The sequence below is a fragment of the Lactuca serriola genome, chromosome 8 (assembly GCF_051521515.1).
Source record: "Lactuca serriola cultivar US96UC23 chromosome 8, Lser_US96UC23_V15, whole genome shotgun sequence".
Classification (NCBI taxonomy): Eukaryota; Viridiplantae; Streptophyta; class Magnoliopsida; order Asterales; family Asteraceae; genus Lactuca; species Lactuca serriola.
Genome location: NC_136415.1, coordinates 5473486 through 5490266, shown reverse-complemented (window position 1 = coordinate 5490266; position 16781 = coordinate 5473486).

Here is a 16781-nt window from a genome sequence, read left to right as displayed (position 1 = left end):
CTGCACCTCATACCATTAACGATCCATGACATCGTTAAATTTAGCACGCACGAGGGATCAATGACGGTCCTCGCCACAAACATCGGGGCACAATGTTCACACCAGATCATAGCCACCCCAAAGTTCGTACGCGCACCAAAGAAATCCAAGGAGGGATGTTCCACTGAACAACACCAGATAAACATGGAATATCCAGAACAACTCATGTGGATCGACACTCACCTATCAGACGAGACCAAGGCACGACTAGTGGCACTCCTAAAGCATTACTCCATCGTTTTCGCCTGGAAACCAACAGATATGACAGGCGTCGATCGACAGAGTATAGAACACAGTGTCAATGTCACGCCCGGAAGCAATCCGGTTAAACAAAATAAGTGAGGCCAGGCAACATAATGGAACAAGGAAATAAATGCAGAAGTTGCCGATCTGGTGAATGTCGACATACTCAGGGAGGTAATGTTCCCAACATGGATGGCAAATCCTATCATGGTAAAGAAAGCCAATGGGTCATGGATAATGTGCATCGATTGCTCAGATCTTAAGAACGCCTGCCCAAAGGATTGTTATCATCTCCTAAAGATTGATCAAAAGGTCCAATCACTCGAAGGCTTTTCAGCTCAAGTGTTTCCTCAATACATACAAGGGTTACCATCAAGTACAGTTGTACAAATGAAGCGAGAGGATGAAGCTAAAACTGCCTTCCACACCGAAAAGGGGATCTTCTACTACCAGAAAATGTTATTCAGACTAAAAAACGCGGGTGCTACTTACCAAAGTCTCATGGACAAAGTATTTATCGATCAAATCGGAAGGAACATCGAAGTCTATGTCGATGGCATGGTAATTAAGAGCCGCAATGAAGAAGAACTACTCTGCGATGTGAAAGAAACTTTCCAGACGATAGATAAAGCGAAGATGAAGCTAAACTCAGCTAAGTGTACCTTCTGTAACACCCCGTTTATTAAATAAATACATAAACAAATTAATGAATGAATAATAGCCCTAAAATAAATAATTGTATAGCAAGGTGTTGGTTTCAAGGAGTTAACTAGCATAACTTAGAAGTTGGGGGTCAAAATGTAATTTTTGGATTAGTTTGTAAAAAATTTTGAAGGTTGAGGGATGTTTAGGAAATTATGGGCTTATTATGAGAAGATTTTTGGAAGTTGGGGGCTGAATGGTAAATATTGGATTAAAGTTGAAAAGATTTTATGGAGTCAAGAGCTAAAGGGTAAGTTTTGGGTTTAATTTGAAAAGGAATAAAGAAAAGGGGGCTAGAAGTGTATATTATGGAAAGTTTCAAAGTGACCGGGTATATAACACATCACCTTGCTCAAAACCCTAACCCTAGCTATATAAGACAACCGCCACCCCTAATTTCCGGCCGCCACCACTATTGTTAAGGTCCCAAACCTCCGAATCCAACCACCGTGCCTCATCCTACTGACCGGGAGATCCATTGGTGAGGAACGTCAACATGAGGGTTGTGAGCCTCTTCAGCCGCCCAGCTGAGATTGTCCGCCGTTGCGCTGCCAAGCCCGTTGCCGCCACTACTTCGCCATCCAAACACCGTAGCCATTGCCGATGACGTCGTGGGCAGCCGAGTGAGAACCGTCGAAGAGCCGAGATGGGATCATAATCCACTGTCGTTTCCGTTGAAGACGACGCTATCGTCGGACGTCGCGATTGCTATGGGTGCTTTTCTGACCCCTTATTCCTTTTCTACCTTCTTCCACTGTTGCGTCTCCATGACTGTCCCGGCGACTGCTCCTTCTCAATGACGTCCTCCGACTGTTGCACGCCACCAGGTGGGTGGCTTTGTTCGAGTTTAGCATAAGTTGTTGTTGCTGGTTATGGGTATCGTGGGTGTGTGATTGCTTCACTGAAGAATGAGGAAAAACCCACCATGGCCACCGACCATGGTGGTTGATGCCTTGAAACCATTTTTGCCACCACAAGCCACCGTAAGGTGGTAGCTGTGTGTGTGTGTGTTTATTAGGATTTTGATGTAAAGTGTATTGTATGGTCATGATATGGCCGTGAGGTGGTGGTTGCCACCTCACGCCGCCATTCTGCCGCCACCAGCCAACACCTTGGGTGGCCGTGTGCTTTGTATGTGTGATTTTCATTTTAGCATGCTTGGAATTTTTCTAGTAAAAAATCATAACCACCACCACGAGGTGGTGGCCGCCGCCATGAGTCGCCGTTGACCACCACTACCCGAGGTGGTAGTGGGTGGTGCCCGACTAATGAAACCCTAGTGGGCCTAATGAAACCCCAGTGGGCCTAATGAAACCCTAATGGATCTAAGGACTTAGCTTTTGGGCCTATTGGGTTGTGATTGGGTTGGAAACCCTAATCAGGGTTTGGAAAACCCTTATGTCATGAAACCCTAATTTTGGGAATTGATCGAGACCACACTGGAATTATTTATTAAACTTAAAATATTAATTAATAATCATTTGCAATTAACCTAAGTCAATATTTGACTTAATGGATTAAGTCCTTAATGGGTTAAGTAGGACCACTTAACCCTACTCGTCATTTCATGTGAAAACCCTAATTTTACTTAGGCTTTGAGTTGGGCCTTCCTATTAGGCTTTGGTGATTGGACTATTGGTGGTATATCCAAGAACAAGTAAATGGACCAAAATAATTGGATGAGCTTTAGGATAAGGCCCATGTGAAGGACTTGGGCCCAATTTGGAAAATTGGGCCATAGGTGGGCCATAACTAGGCCTTGATGATTATGTGATATTAGGTCATGGGAATACCAATAGTTTGGACTAGAATAAATGGATGGGCCTTAAGGAAAGACCATGTAGAGATCTGGGCCCAATTTGGAAAATTAGGCCATATGTTGGGCTTTGGCCCATTACTTGACTTTTGGGCCTTTGGAGTGTGAGTTGGGCCTTAGACTTGAATCAAGCTAAGTTGGGGGTAAAGTATTATTCTACCCCAAGCATGGACTAATGGTTATGTATTGGAACCCAACTATTAATTGGGTGTTGTTTTGATGTTGACAGTTCGTGAATCTGTCATCCAGCAGCTAAGGTTTTGCCCGCAGGACTTCAGCAGTGCGAGGTGAGTTATCCTCACTATACTAAGGGGTCGAAGGTACCAATGTTGGCCCATTGGATCTGATATCCTAGTAGTTGGTGATATGTTGAGTATGAATTAGTGATGCATGCTAGTTGCTATGACAGTTTGGTAGGTCTATAGGACTACCTGTGTTACTATCTGATTATTTGTATGTGCATTATTTATGTTATATGTCAACATATTATATGGGATGGATTGAGGTTGTACTGCTCCGTGCGGTATCCAACAAACCCTGGAGTATGCCAGATATGAGCTGAGGGTCGGGCAGGGCATGTCAGACTCATATTGAGGACTCAGGAGCATTCCAGATATGAGCCGAGGGTCGGGCAGGGCATGCCAGACTCGTATGGTGGGCTCAGTGGCAAGCCAGATTTGAGCTGTGGGCCTGGAAGGAAAGCCAGACTCACACTATGGGCCCAAGGGTAATGCAGTCTGTAAAGTTGTTGACCCATTACATCTGTTATTTGTATATGTGATAGTTGCCGTGTATCGGTATTTTGGGGGAACTCACTAAGCTTCGGGCTTACAGTTTCAGTTTTAGTTTCAGGTACTTCGGATGATCGCGGGAAGGCAAAGGCGTGATCGTATTTTATGACTTTGTTTTCAAGATACTCTAATATGGAACTATTTTGAAAAAAAAAATTGTAATAACTGTTGGTTTTTGGATGATTTAAAAAGTTTTAATTTGGCTTGATTTTTATGGATATTACGCCTTCGGAGTTGAAGAAGGGCAATTCCTTGGGTATCAGGTATCCAATGAAGGGATTCTCCCTAATCCCACTAAAATACAGGAGTTCCTCGAATCGAAAGCCCCCCACAATCTTAAAGGGGTATAGGAGATCAACGATAAGTTGACGGCATTGGGAAGGTTCATTGCCAAATCCGCAAAAAAAGCACTTCCTCTGTACCAAACACTCAAAGGATGTTTAGACAAAAAGCAGTTTAAATGGACAGAAGAAGCAGATGCGGCATTGCAAACACTGAAAGACGCCCTACAACAACTCCCGACTCTCGCCTGTCCACTCCTAGGGGAGATGCTACATATATATTTAGCAACGTATGAAGAGGCCATCTCCTATGTGCTAGCAGTGGAGACAGTAGTCAAGCAAGTTCCCATCCATTTTGTTGACAGGGCTCTACAAGGACCAGAGGTCAATTACCCAGCCTTGGAAAAAATTGGTCCTCGCCCTGGTATACGCCGTCAGGCGACTACGGAGGTATTTTCAAGCCCATAAGGCGGATGTTCTGACCAGTTACCCAGTAAAACAAGTGTTGCTAAGGCCGAAAAAGTCCAGGACCCTAGCCAAGTGGGCCATAGAGCTAGGTGAGCATGATATCCATTATCACCCCCGGACTAGCATCAAGGCCCAGGCCCTCGCAGACTTCCTAGTCGAAATTCCAGATACCATTAAGGGAGTGCCAACAATGATCTCTGTCGATCCTCTCGAGCCTGAAGCTAGCAAGGAACTCTAGAAGTTGTACACCGATGGCGCGGCAAGAAAGGAAGGTTCAGGCGCAGGCCTGATCCTATAAAGCCACGTGGGTGAAGAAATCACTTATGCGCTGCGGTTCGATTTCCAAGTATCAAACAATGAGGCAGAGTATGAAGCGCTCTTAGCAGGTCTGCGGCTAGTAAAGGATGTTGGTGCGTAACAACTAGCAGCTCTTAACGACTCGCTATTTGTCACAAAGCAAATAAATGGGACGTGAAGCAAAGGACCCCATGATGCAAAAGTACCTAGACGCAGTGCGACACTTAGCCAACACATTCAAAAATTATTTAATAAAACAAATCTCCCGGGGAAAAATGCAAGGGCGGACGCTCTCAGCAAGCTGGCATCTACTTCAGATGACCATCTCACAAAAAATGTTGGTTGAAGTACTCTCGGAAAGAAGTATCGACAACCAAAAGGTTACTACGATATCAGCCCCTCCATAATGGACCAAACCTTTTGTCGACTACTTGTGCCGTGGAGTGCTTCCGGACGACCCAAGGGAGGCGAGAAAAGTCAAAATCAGAGCACCGCATTTTTCAATCAGTGACAAACAACTTTACCGAAGAGGATACTTAAGCCCATGGCTGAAGTGCATCTCTATATCAGAGGGCAGGCATTCCTCGAAGAAAGCCATTATGGAGATGCAGCGGCACACTAAGGCGTTCGCTCACTCACGGGCAAGATACTCTGCCTAGGAGTATATTGGTCGTACATGTACAACGATGTCACAACCCTATCAAAGAAATGCAAAGACTGTCATGCATTCGCTCCCTGCCAAAACGAACCGGCCATGCCATTAACTAGCATCATCAGCCCCTGGCCTTTCCATCAATGGGGGATCAATATAGTGGGACATTTTCCACCAGCACTGGGGGCGTGGAGTTTTTACTGGTGACCGTGAATTATTTCACAAAATGGATAGAGGCGGAAACACTGCCCACCGTCACTAGCAAGCAAATGATAAAATTTACAACCAAGAACATCCTGGCTCGTTTTGGCACCCCTAAGATCCTCATAAGTGATAAAGACACTCAATTTGAGGGCAGTCCCTTCAAGGAGTGGTACGAAGACAAGAGAATCCATCATCGGTTCACATCAGTAGCGCATCCTCAGGCCAACAGATAAACCAAGATATCAAACAAAACCATCGTCAATGGTTTGAAACAAAGGTTACTCAGGTCAAAGTTCGGCCTGGGTGGATGAACTCCCGACCGTGTTGTGGTCATATCGTACTACAACAAGTTCAAGTGTAGGGGAAACCCATTTAGCCTAACTTATAAGACAAAAGTAATTCTCCCCTGGAGATAGTGGCAGGCTCCTTGCGAACGGATAGTTTCGAGGAAGCGGACACTGAAGAAGGGCGACGCCAGTTCCTGGACATGCTCAACGAAAAAACATGAGGTGGAATAGGTGCTAAGAAAGAACGAGTCTATCAATGTCAGACCATTGGGGAAACTCAGTGTCACGTGGGAAGGACCATACAAAATCGTGGATGCCCATAAGAATGGTGCCTATGTCCTAGAAGCTCAGGACGGGCGTGCCATTCCAAGAACGTTGAACACATAGAGCTTGGGACACTTTTACTCTTCAACCGAGTGTTAAAGGTAGAATCAATGCTAGCAAAGGCATTAATTTCAACACGTGAATGTAATCATCAAGTATTACTTTACTACTTTCAAATTTATTATACTCTAACAAAAACTAGAACAAATAGAAAGGGCAATTCAAATGCACCTTATTTTCAAGCTTGAAAAACAAAACAAAGAGGTTGTATACATTTACCGTGTGACAACAAGGACTGATCATCCAACGTCACACGAGCGAAATCGTTACAAGGAGGCAGCCATGGAGTTTTCAAATAGAAGGCTCATGACCTTCCTCCCAAAACATGTTCATCATTCACATCATAACAAACACACAAAAGAACATGTGACATGAGTGTAGAAGGATTATAACCTTCCACCAATAAAACAAAAATGCATAATTGGGTGAGCCTCAAGATAATGATCTTGGCTACACCTAGGGTCTTTAAGTAGCAAATTAGAACAAATTTCTCAAAGACCAGCTTTGCTAAAACATAAAGAGTTCACCAATAACAAAACTCAAACTAGGGGTGCAAGCAAACCCTGCATAAATACCATGTGATGGCCAACATAAACCATACATGAAGCATACAAAAGAATATATGTGGAAGCAACACATATTCATACCCACAAATATAAAGTAGCAATTGTCAGGATGCCAGACACCTGGACTTTTAGGCCACCCATGAGGGTAGCAAAAATAATGACAAAACAAGGAAGAGAAAAATTGTTCATTGAGTTTACATCGCAACAAACCAAAGAAACAACATTATTTATGGGTGATGGTTTTACCGTCATTAGGGGAGGACCTAGAGTCAGGGCCCGATCCATCACCCTAACTATCTTGGCAAAGGTTGCGAAGCCCAACCATATCCAGATCACCTAGGGGAATACAACCAGCATGGTATGTCTCAGTAAAAGCAGCCAAGGCATCTTCAATCTCGTGAACCTTAGCGGCCACGTTCACCTCCACCTCTGGGATAAATTCTCTAGCAACCGCCAGCTCCTTATGAGACCTCATCATCTCGAAAAACAAGAACAATAAGTTAATGGGACAAAACTCAAGATCTATGGGGTTTCTTTGGATTTAAGGACACCAAAACTATCTTAATAATGGAGGAAAGTGATTAGGGTTTCTTTGAGGCTCGAGGGAACTGATGGAGGCTGAGGATGAGCAAAACCTAGCCTCCTCATTCCTTTAAATAGGGAGCAAACCCCAGGAAAAAATAAGGCTTGCATTCCAGCCGCCACCACGTCGTGGCCAATATTACCACACCGCGTTGATCTGAATGAACACGCGACTCATTATCACCTCTCTACTTCGTGGTGGTGCCTCCACCATGTCGTCGTGGTAATCCCCAAAATGGTAAATTCAATTACATAAGAAGTACCTCAAGATGCGGGTGTTACAACTCTCCCCCACATGAATTAGACTTCATCCTCGAAGTCCGCCACCTCAAAGAACTCGGGGTAATGCTCTCTTATCTCGTCCTCCGACTCCCACTTCCAATATGAGCCCTTTTGGTGCTGCCAATGCACCTTCACGAGATCTACAACCCTATTTCGTAGAGTCTTTGTCCTCCTGTCGAGGATCACCTCCGGTCTTTCTATGTAATTCAGATGATCATTCACCTGTATATCCACCAACGTAACCACTACGAAATCATCTACCAAACACTTCCGCAACTGAGAGACATGAAAAGTGATATGAATCTGACTAAGCTTCACTAGCAGATCCAAACAATACGCAACCCTGCCCACCCAGGGTAACACCATGAAAGGACCAATATATTTGGGGCCCAACTTGCCCCACTTCCTAAATCGGATGACACCTTCCTAAGGTGACACCTTCAGGAGCATCATACCCCCTTCTTAGAACTCCAAGTCTGATCGGCACCTATTTGTGTAACTCTTCTATTGGCTCTGAGCTGTCTGAAATCTGCTGCGAACTTGTTGAAGCAATTATGTTGTCTTGAGTACCACCTCAGTACTCCCCATGACCCACTAACCGAACTCAACCCAACATATCGGGGTCCTACACTTCCTCCCATAGAGCATCTCAAAAGGAGGTCAACCAATGCTAGAGTGATAACTATTTTTATAAGAAAATTCCGCCAAAGGAAGATATGTATCCCAACTCCCGCCAATATCTGGAACATTTCTTCCAATATCCAGAACACATGCCTGCAACATTTCTTCCAATATCTGGATAGTCTGCTCACTCTAACCATCCATCTGTGGGTGAAAAGTCATGCTGAAATGCAGACATGTACCTAACTCATCATGAAATCTCTTCTAGAACCTGGAAGTAAATTGAACATCCCTATCTGAAATGACTGAATCGGCACCCCATGTTGTGCCACGACCTCCCGAATGTAGATGTCTGCCAACTTATCCGCAGAGATGCTCTCATGAATCGAAACAAAATGCGTGCTCTTGGTCAATCGATCCATAATAACCCATATTGAATCCACTCTGCGCGTCATCTGAGGCAACTTGGTGATAAAATCCATCGTAATATCTTCCCATTTCCAAACGGGAATACCTAACGCTCCATTTTGACGTGGGTTCGCTGATGCTCAACCTTGACCTTCATGCAGGTCAAGCACCTCTCCACATATCAAACCACATTTATCTTCATACATTGCCACCAATAATCAAGTCAGAGGTCTCTATAAATTTTTGTCTCCTCGGGATGAATGGAGAATCCCAACTTGTGCGCCTCCTCCATCAGAACCTATCACGCACCACCCCAATATGGAATCCACAACCTTCGATGAAGGGTCAATAATCCCCGACTATCATAATCAAAGGAAGCCACCTGAATCACTATGCACTCACTCTTCTAGTGCTCTTCCTTCATAGTCTCAACCTGAGCCTATTGAACATGCTCTAAAAATGGGGTAATCAAAGTCCATCTCAAACATACATTTCTGATCAGGGCGGAAATCTCCTTCCAGCTGAGAGCGTTGTTCACCACGTTGAGCTTACATGGGATGATAAAGGATCTCACAATCACAATCATTTACCACGTCCAACCATCTACGTTGCCCCATGTTCATATTCAGCTAATCCGTCATATACCTTAGGCTCTTATGGTCCGTGTAAATAGTACAACAAACCCATAAAGTTAATGTCGTCAAATCTTGAGGGAGAAAACTGTTGGGTTATGGGCAAAACAACATTCCTATGGTGTTCATCCAAACCTTAATGCTTGGATATAGTTTTTCTAATGATTCATGTATATTGTCCAAGACTTGAAAAACCCAATTCTAGCATACAACAAAATCTAATTGAATATCAAATAAACAAGTTAGATGAATACCTTGATTGTTGGTTGTAGATCTTGAAGCTTTAAGTACCTTAGCACCTCAAATGTTGTGCCTATAATGAATCACAAACACCAAAAGCAATTGGATGAAGCAAAAGAGAGAGGGGAGAGGGAAAATTCGGCTCCAAGACTTCTAGGGTTAGGTGTAGCCGAATTCTCATGCCCAAGGGGTCCTTATATAGGTGTGGGAATTAGGGTTTCAGTCATTATCCTTATCTAGTTACTTAGCCACCAAGCAGCCCATATGATAACTCTAGAACCCCCATTATGGACAAATTCTTAAGGCCTTGTCCTTAGAATTTGTCCACCCTATCATTTAGGTTTTCCTTGCCCAACCCTTTTAACTATCACATAATTACAATTCAGTCCCCCTAGTTTAATTAACTTATTTTGATCACAAAATTAATTCTTAATTAATTGTAACGACCCAAATTTCACGTTCAAAAATTTCATTTTTAAATCAATACTTTGGAAAGCATTTGTGAATAAACATCGTTTGATCATATCATTTCATAAACATATTTCGTGTTTGAAAACCAAAACATAAAAACAACCATAGTGTCAGAGTACAAAATCCCAGAATAACTCATGGTGCGGAAAACAATGTGCGTGTATGATGTGCAGCTACCGCACCAGCTCCTTCCCCTTCGATGAAGAGGTACCTGAAAACAAAACTGTAGACTGTAAGCACGAAGCTAAGTGAGTTCCCCCATCGGAACACATACCATAAATCCACATAACATACAAATACTGTCAGGCATATCTGGGTGCCCGACCTACCCCTTCGGTCCTTTCGACTGGATACTCCCTAGCATATCTGGGTGCTGGCCTCCCCTTCGGTCCTTTCAACTGGATACTGCCTAGCATATCTAGGTGCTGGCCTCCCATTCGGTCCTTTCGACCGGATATTGCCTAGCATATCTGGGTGCTGGCCTCCCCTTCAGTCCTTTCGACTGGATACTGGGGACTATTTCACCCCTCTACTACTACCACATAACATGTATCACATAATCACATTCGATCTAACATAACTGGGGATGGCTACCCCTTCGGCCCTGTCAACCGATGATCTTGGGGACTATCTGTTGGATTAGTGTCTAAGGTTGTAACTATATTTGGTAAGTACTTGACCCGGTTATGCATGGTCCTTTTAGGTTGCCTTCACCATAGCAACTTGACAGGATGATTTGTTAAGAGAGAAGAGATATTATTGTTAATATATTATGAGAATAATATATTAAAGGAATAATATTGTTATTTAATTATTATAAGTCATATATTAATTAAGAATTAATTTGGTGACTTAAAGAGGTTAATTGAATAAAAGGGCATAAACTGTCAAATGTGTGATAGTTGTGTTTTGGGCTATGTATCCTTATAGGTAATGGGTTGGACGAAATTTAGGGTTAGGGAACCTTAAATTCGTCCAAGCCTAGAATCTAGAAGGATCTTGGATTGCTTAGGGCCTAAGTTATTCAATTAGGGTTAAAGGTGAAACCCTAGTATCCCATTGTATAAATAGATCCCTATGGTGAGGGAAATCGGCACTCATGTAAGGCAAGAAACCCTAGGGACGATTTCTCACCCTCCCCCTCTCTCTCAAGATCATCTTCTTGCTAGATGGTGTTTGTAAGCCATTAGAGGAGTGACAATTGTGACTCTAAGCTCCAAGAAGAAGAAGTATCAAGCAAGGAATCCAAGGTATTGTTCTAGATCCAATTTCATATGATTTGATTCAATTGTTTACATTAGATCTAGTATTGTAAGTCTTGGATTCAATGCATGTTCAATTAGAGAAACCTAGATCCAAGCATTAGGGTTTTCATGTGCCCATAGGAAAGTTCTTATGGCTCAAACCCATCAGTGGTATCAGAGCCTTGATTGATTTCTATTGAATTGATGCACTGGTTAATTGCTTGTTGCTTGTAAAATTTGATTTTTGGTCTTCTGCCTGATGAACTCGGCGAGTTCCACTGTGGACTCGGTGAGTAGCTCCAACTCGGCGAGTCCATAGTGGGTACTCGGCGAGTTCGAGCGTCAAAAAGAGGGAGTTTCGGGATTTCTTGTTGTTTTACTTGAGGAAACTTGCCTTAACTGTTTTGGGTCATTAAAGTCTGATTTTAACCATATATATGAGTATATTCTTGACCAAACAAAAGATAATTACCAATTAGTTGAATAATAATTTCCTTATGGATAATAATTGATTATTTGAATTGAATTGGTTAATTATTTTGCAAGTAATATTGAATAAGATCACATTGAGATAATTTAATTGTTGATTTACATTATTTGCTTTTTGATCCTTATGTTTTGAAAAAGTTTAAAACTTGTCCTCAAGTTTTGAAATTTAAGTTTTGTGATTAAAAGTTTAATTATGAATAATTTAAATTTCAAACCCTAGAATTTTTACAAGTTTAAAATTCAACCCTATACTATTATATGATTACAAGCTATATATATATATATATATATATATATATATATATATATATATATATATATGTATGAGTAAAACTATGCTAGTCTTACCGTTAGTAGTCCTCATTCACGAATTCGGTCTATAAGGTGGGTATAAGGTTGCTGCCTATAAAATGACGCTTAATGGGTGTACACTCACACCTACCGCTTGCTTGATCGGTGGAGGGTCGTTAGTCGAATGGGTAGGATAGGGCAACTCTCTCTCCTCATTAATAAGTATAATGAATCTATAAAGTAACTAAACTATTTTATAAAATTCCCAATCTTAGTTACTTTAGGAAAAGTCAATTGATGCAATCCCATGAAATTGCACTTTGCACCCTTGCTAAGAAGTTAGTGGAGCGTGTGTGGTTTACCGGCACACTAATTGGTTCTAAGCAAAGGTGGCAAAGGGTGATTCATTGTTTATCATAGTTCGATGGAGCGTATGTGGTTTACCGGCACATCGAATAGATGATTGTAACAATGAAGACACCATGTAGATTTGCATGGTAATTCACACCCGCTTTGTGATCCTCGGTATCCCAGTCACAAACTAGAGGGGCATATCGAGATTTAAACATGCCATTGAAAGGTTCAATGTATCTCTAAAATATAGGAATTCTCAATAAAACTTAAGGTTATGTTTTCATGGTGAAGAATTAGTGAATCGTCATTCACTTACCTCCAAATTATTTGCATGATTGGATTACGACATCCCTTTTCTAATATGTAAATAATGTTGTTGGGTCCTAGCCCTAATTTTTCATTTTGGGTGTTTTATTAGGGATCCAATTCTAATCAAACTTTGTCCTTTCTATTTGTAGATGTCGAACGCAAACAACGTTGCTGCTAACTTATTCACGCTAATGAGTCTTTGCCAAAAGGTGACCTTCGATGGTACGAACTTTAGCGAATGGATAAGATACATTTGCACAATTGCACGCTACGAGGACAAAGAGTATGTCCTCGACGAAAAGCTCGAGAAGGTCAACCCGGAAATCGCTACTCCCGAAGAGATGGCTGTCTTTGAGACACACGAACGTGATGCAACGAAAGTCCATTGCATCATGATAGCCACTATGAACCAAGAATTCCAAAAGTCCTATGAGGACATGTATCCGTATGAAATGCATCAAGACTTGATGGAGAGGTATCACCAAAGCGCGAGGCAAGAGTGCTACGAGATCATCACTAACATGATAACCGCTAAGATGGGAAATGGAGAATCGTTGACTGTGCATTTGCAAAAGATGCAACGATATGTTGATCGTCTTCGCAAGTTAAATGTTAACTTTAGGGAGGATTTGGCCATCGACATTGTTCTTCATTCCTTGACTTCATGCTACAACCAATTTAGGATGACCTACCACATGAACAAGGAAGAGGTCACCCTAAGCAAACTCCAAGGACTCCTTAGAACTGCTGAGAGCAACCTAAAGGACAAGTCTGCTGCACCATCTCCCGCACCAACCGTTGCTCCTGTTTTGGTTATAGGGCAGGGAAAGGGCAAGAAGAGGAAAGCTCCGTCAAAGAGCCACCGCAAGGGAAAGTCCCAAGATGGTTCTTCTTCTAGTGGGACCAAGGTTGATCCCGCTAAGCCCAACCCTAACCCGAAGGAGGCAGAGTGCCATCATTGCCACAAGATAGGGCATTGGAAGAGAAGTTACCTGAAATATTTGCAAGCCATCAAGGATGGAAAGATCAAGCCATCTTTTGCAGGTATATACACAATTAAATCTAGTAATTCATATCACACTACTTCTTGGGTTCTTGATACAGGGTGTGGTTACCACATTTGTTCTGATTTGCAGGGACTAAGAAGAGATAGAGATGTGGAGCAAGGAAGAATAAATCTAATCATGGGAAACAGAAGATCGTCGCTTGTTACCAAGATTGGAGTATATTCTTTAGTGCTTAGTAATGGATTAGGTCTAGATTTAAATAATTGTTGCTACTCGCCAGATATGGCAAGAAACATCATTTCATTTCATGGTTTGTTTAGACAAGGATTTAGATATTCGTTTAATAATATGAATGGTTCTATTTATGCTTATCTAAATGGTGTTTTATACTTTGAAGCAATGCCTTGTAATGGAATTTATGAAACTGTTATGGTTGTAGATAACCTAGGAAATGATGTGTTGTGTATAGATTCTTCCAATAGTATGGATAAAGCATCTTTGTGGCATTGTTGTCTCGGACATGTCAACAAGAAGCGCATAGCCCAACTCCAAAAGGATGGAGTGTTGGAGTCATTCGACCTTAGGGAAGATGACACGTGCGAATCTTGTTTATTTGGAAAGATGACCAAGTCACCCTTCACTGGCACTTGTGAGAGGGGTGAGGGTTTATTGGATCTCATACATACCGATGTATGTGGGCCCTTTAGATCCACCACAAAGGATGGAAACCGCTTCTACGTGACTTTCACCGATGATTATAGTAGATATGGGTATATTTACTTAATCAAGCACAAGTCTGAAACGTTTGAAAAGTTCAAAGAGTTCAAGAATGAAGTGGAGAATCAATTGGGCAGGAAAATCAAGATGCTTCGATCCGATCGAGGAGGAGAGTACCTAAGTCTTGAATTCCACGGCTATCTCAAGGAATGTGGAATAGTTTCGCAATTGACGCCACCTAGGACACCGCAGTTGAATGGTGTGGCAGAAAGGCATAATCGAACCTTGTTGGACATGGTTCGTTCTATGATGAGTCGTGCTTCACTACCTATCTCATTCTGGGGGTATGCCTTAGAGACTGCCGCCCATATCCTTAACCGAGTCCCTACAAAGAAGGTTACCAAAACACCTCACGAGATGTGGACAGGGAAAGCTCCCTCGTTGGCACATATCAAGGTTTGGGGTTGTGAAGCTTTCATAAGACGAAAAACTCACGATAAGCTCGAACCTCAAAGTGAGCGATGTATTTTCATCGGCTACCCGCAGAAATCCTTTGGATATCTCTTCTATAGACCGAGTGACAATGTTGTATTCATTGCGAGGATATGCGTTTTCCGAGAGAGAGAGAACTCATAAGCCAAGGAGACAGTGGGAGGCAGATCGATCTTGAAGAGATTCAAGAGTCGAGCGATGAAGGAACCTCTACCGCTGGCACTCAACCCAAGGAGGAAACTTCGGTTGAACCGATTGACAAGTCGTTACGTCTTAGACGTTCCGAAAGAGTTAGAGTTCAACCCCAGTTTTATGGTTTTCATATTACTACTGAAGGGGACACATATATTAGTGATGGTACACTAATAAATCTAGATGAACCTAATTGCTATAAGGAAGCCATGGCAGTCCCGGAGTCTGCAAAATGGAAGGAGACGATGGACAGCGAGATTCAGTCCATGTATGACAACCAAGTTTGGAATTTGGTTGACAACGTGCCCGGACGTAAGACGGTTGGGTGCAAATGGATCTTCAAGAAGAAGACCGACGTGGATGGGAATGTGCACACGTATAAAGCACGATTGGTGGCTAAGGGCTTTACTCAAACTCCCGGAGTTGACTATGATGAGACCTTCTCACCAGTTGCTAAGATAAAATCTATTAGGGTAATGCTTGCCATTGCTGCATTTCAAGATTATGAGATATGGCAAATGGATGTCAAGACCGCTTTCCTTAATGGAAAGTTGGCTGAGGATGTTTACATGGCTCAGCCAGAGGGTTTTGTCGATCCGAAGCATCCAAATAGAGCGTGCAAGCTTGAGAAGTCCATTTATGGACTTAAGCAAGCATCTCGCAGATGGAGTCCTTGCTTTGATGAGAAAGTCAAAGAGTTTGGATTTGTACGGAGTGAAGATGAATCATGTGTATATGTCAAGGCCAGTGGGAGCATAGTTAGTTTTCTCGTTTTGTATGTCGATGACATACTGCTCATAGGAAACGTCGTCCCGACTCTGTAGGAGGTCAAGTCCTGGCTCGGGAAGTGTTTCACTATGAAGGACCTCGGAGAGGCTTCCTATATTTTGGGAATAAGGATAGTGAGAGAAAGAAGTAAGAGACTAATAGGACTTAGTCAGAATACTTATTTAGATAAGGTACTAAAACGTTTTAGTATGGAAAACTCGAAGAAGGGAGAACTACCGATACAAAGTAATACCAAGTTGAGTAAGACTCAAAGTCCGAGTACCGAAGCTGAGATAACTGAGATGAGCCGAGTACCTTACGCTTCCGCAGTTGGATCGATCATGTATGTTATGACTTGTACTCGACCTGATGTGGCCTTTGCTTTGAGCATGGTTAGTAGATATCAAGGGAATCCTGGTAGAGCACATTGGATTGCGGTCAAGAACATCCTTAAGTACCTTCGGAGGACCAAGGAATGGTTTCTAGTCCTTGGGGGGAGTGATGACTTGAAGGTGCGAGGGTATAGTGACGCCAGTTTCCAGACCGACAGGGACAACTACCATTCGTAGTCAGGATGGGTCTTTACCCTTAATGGAGGAGCAGTAACTTGGAAAAGTTCCAAACAGGAAACTGTAGTTGATTCAACGTGCGAATCAGAGTATATTGCAGCGAGCGAAGCGTCAAAGGAGGTGATGTGGTTGAAGAACTTCATTGGTGATCTTGGAGTTGTGCCTGCCATAAAGGAGCCTATGGAAATTTTCTGTGATAATGAGGGAGCGGTTGCCTTGACCAAGGAACCGAGGGATCATGGTAGATCTCGGCATATCGACAGAAAATATCACTTTATTAGACATCGAGTAGAAGAAGGACACCTCGTAGTGAAGAGGGTATCGTCGGAGGATAATCCAGCAGATCCACTTACGAAGGGACTGAGCAGGGTTAAGCATTTGCA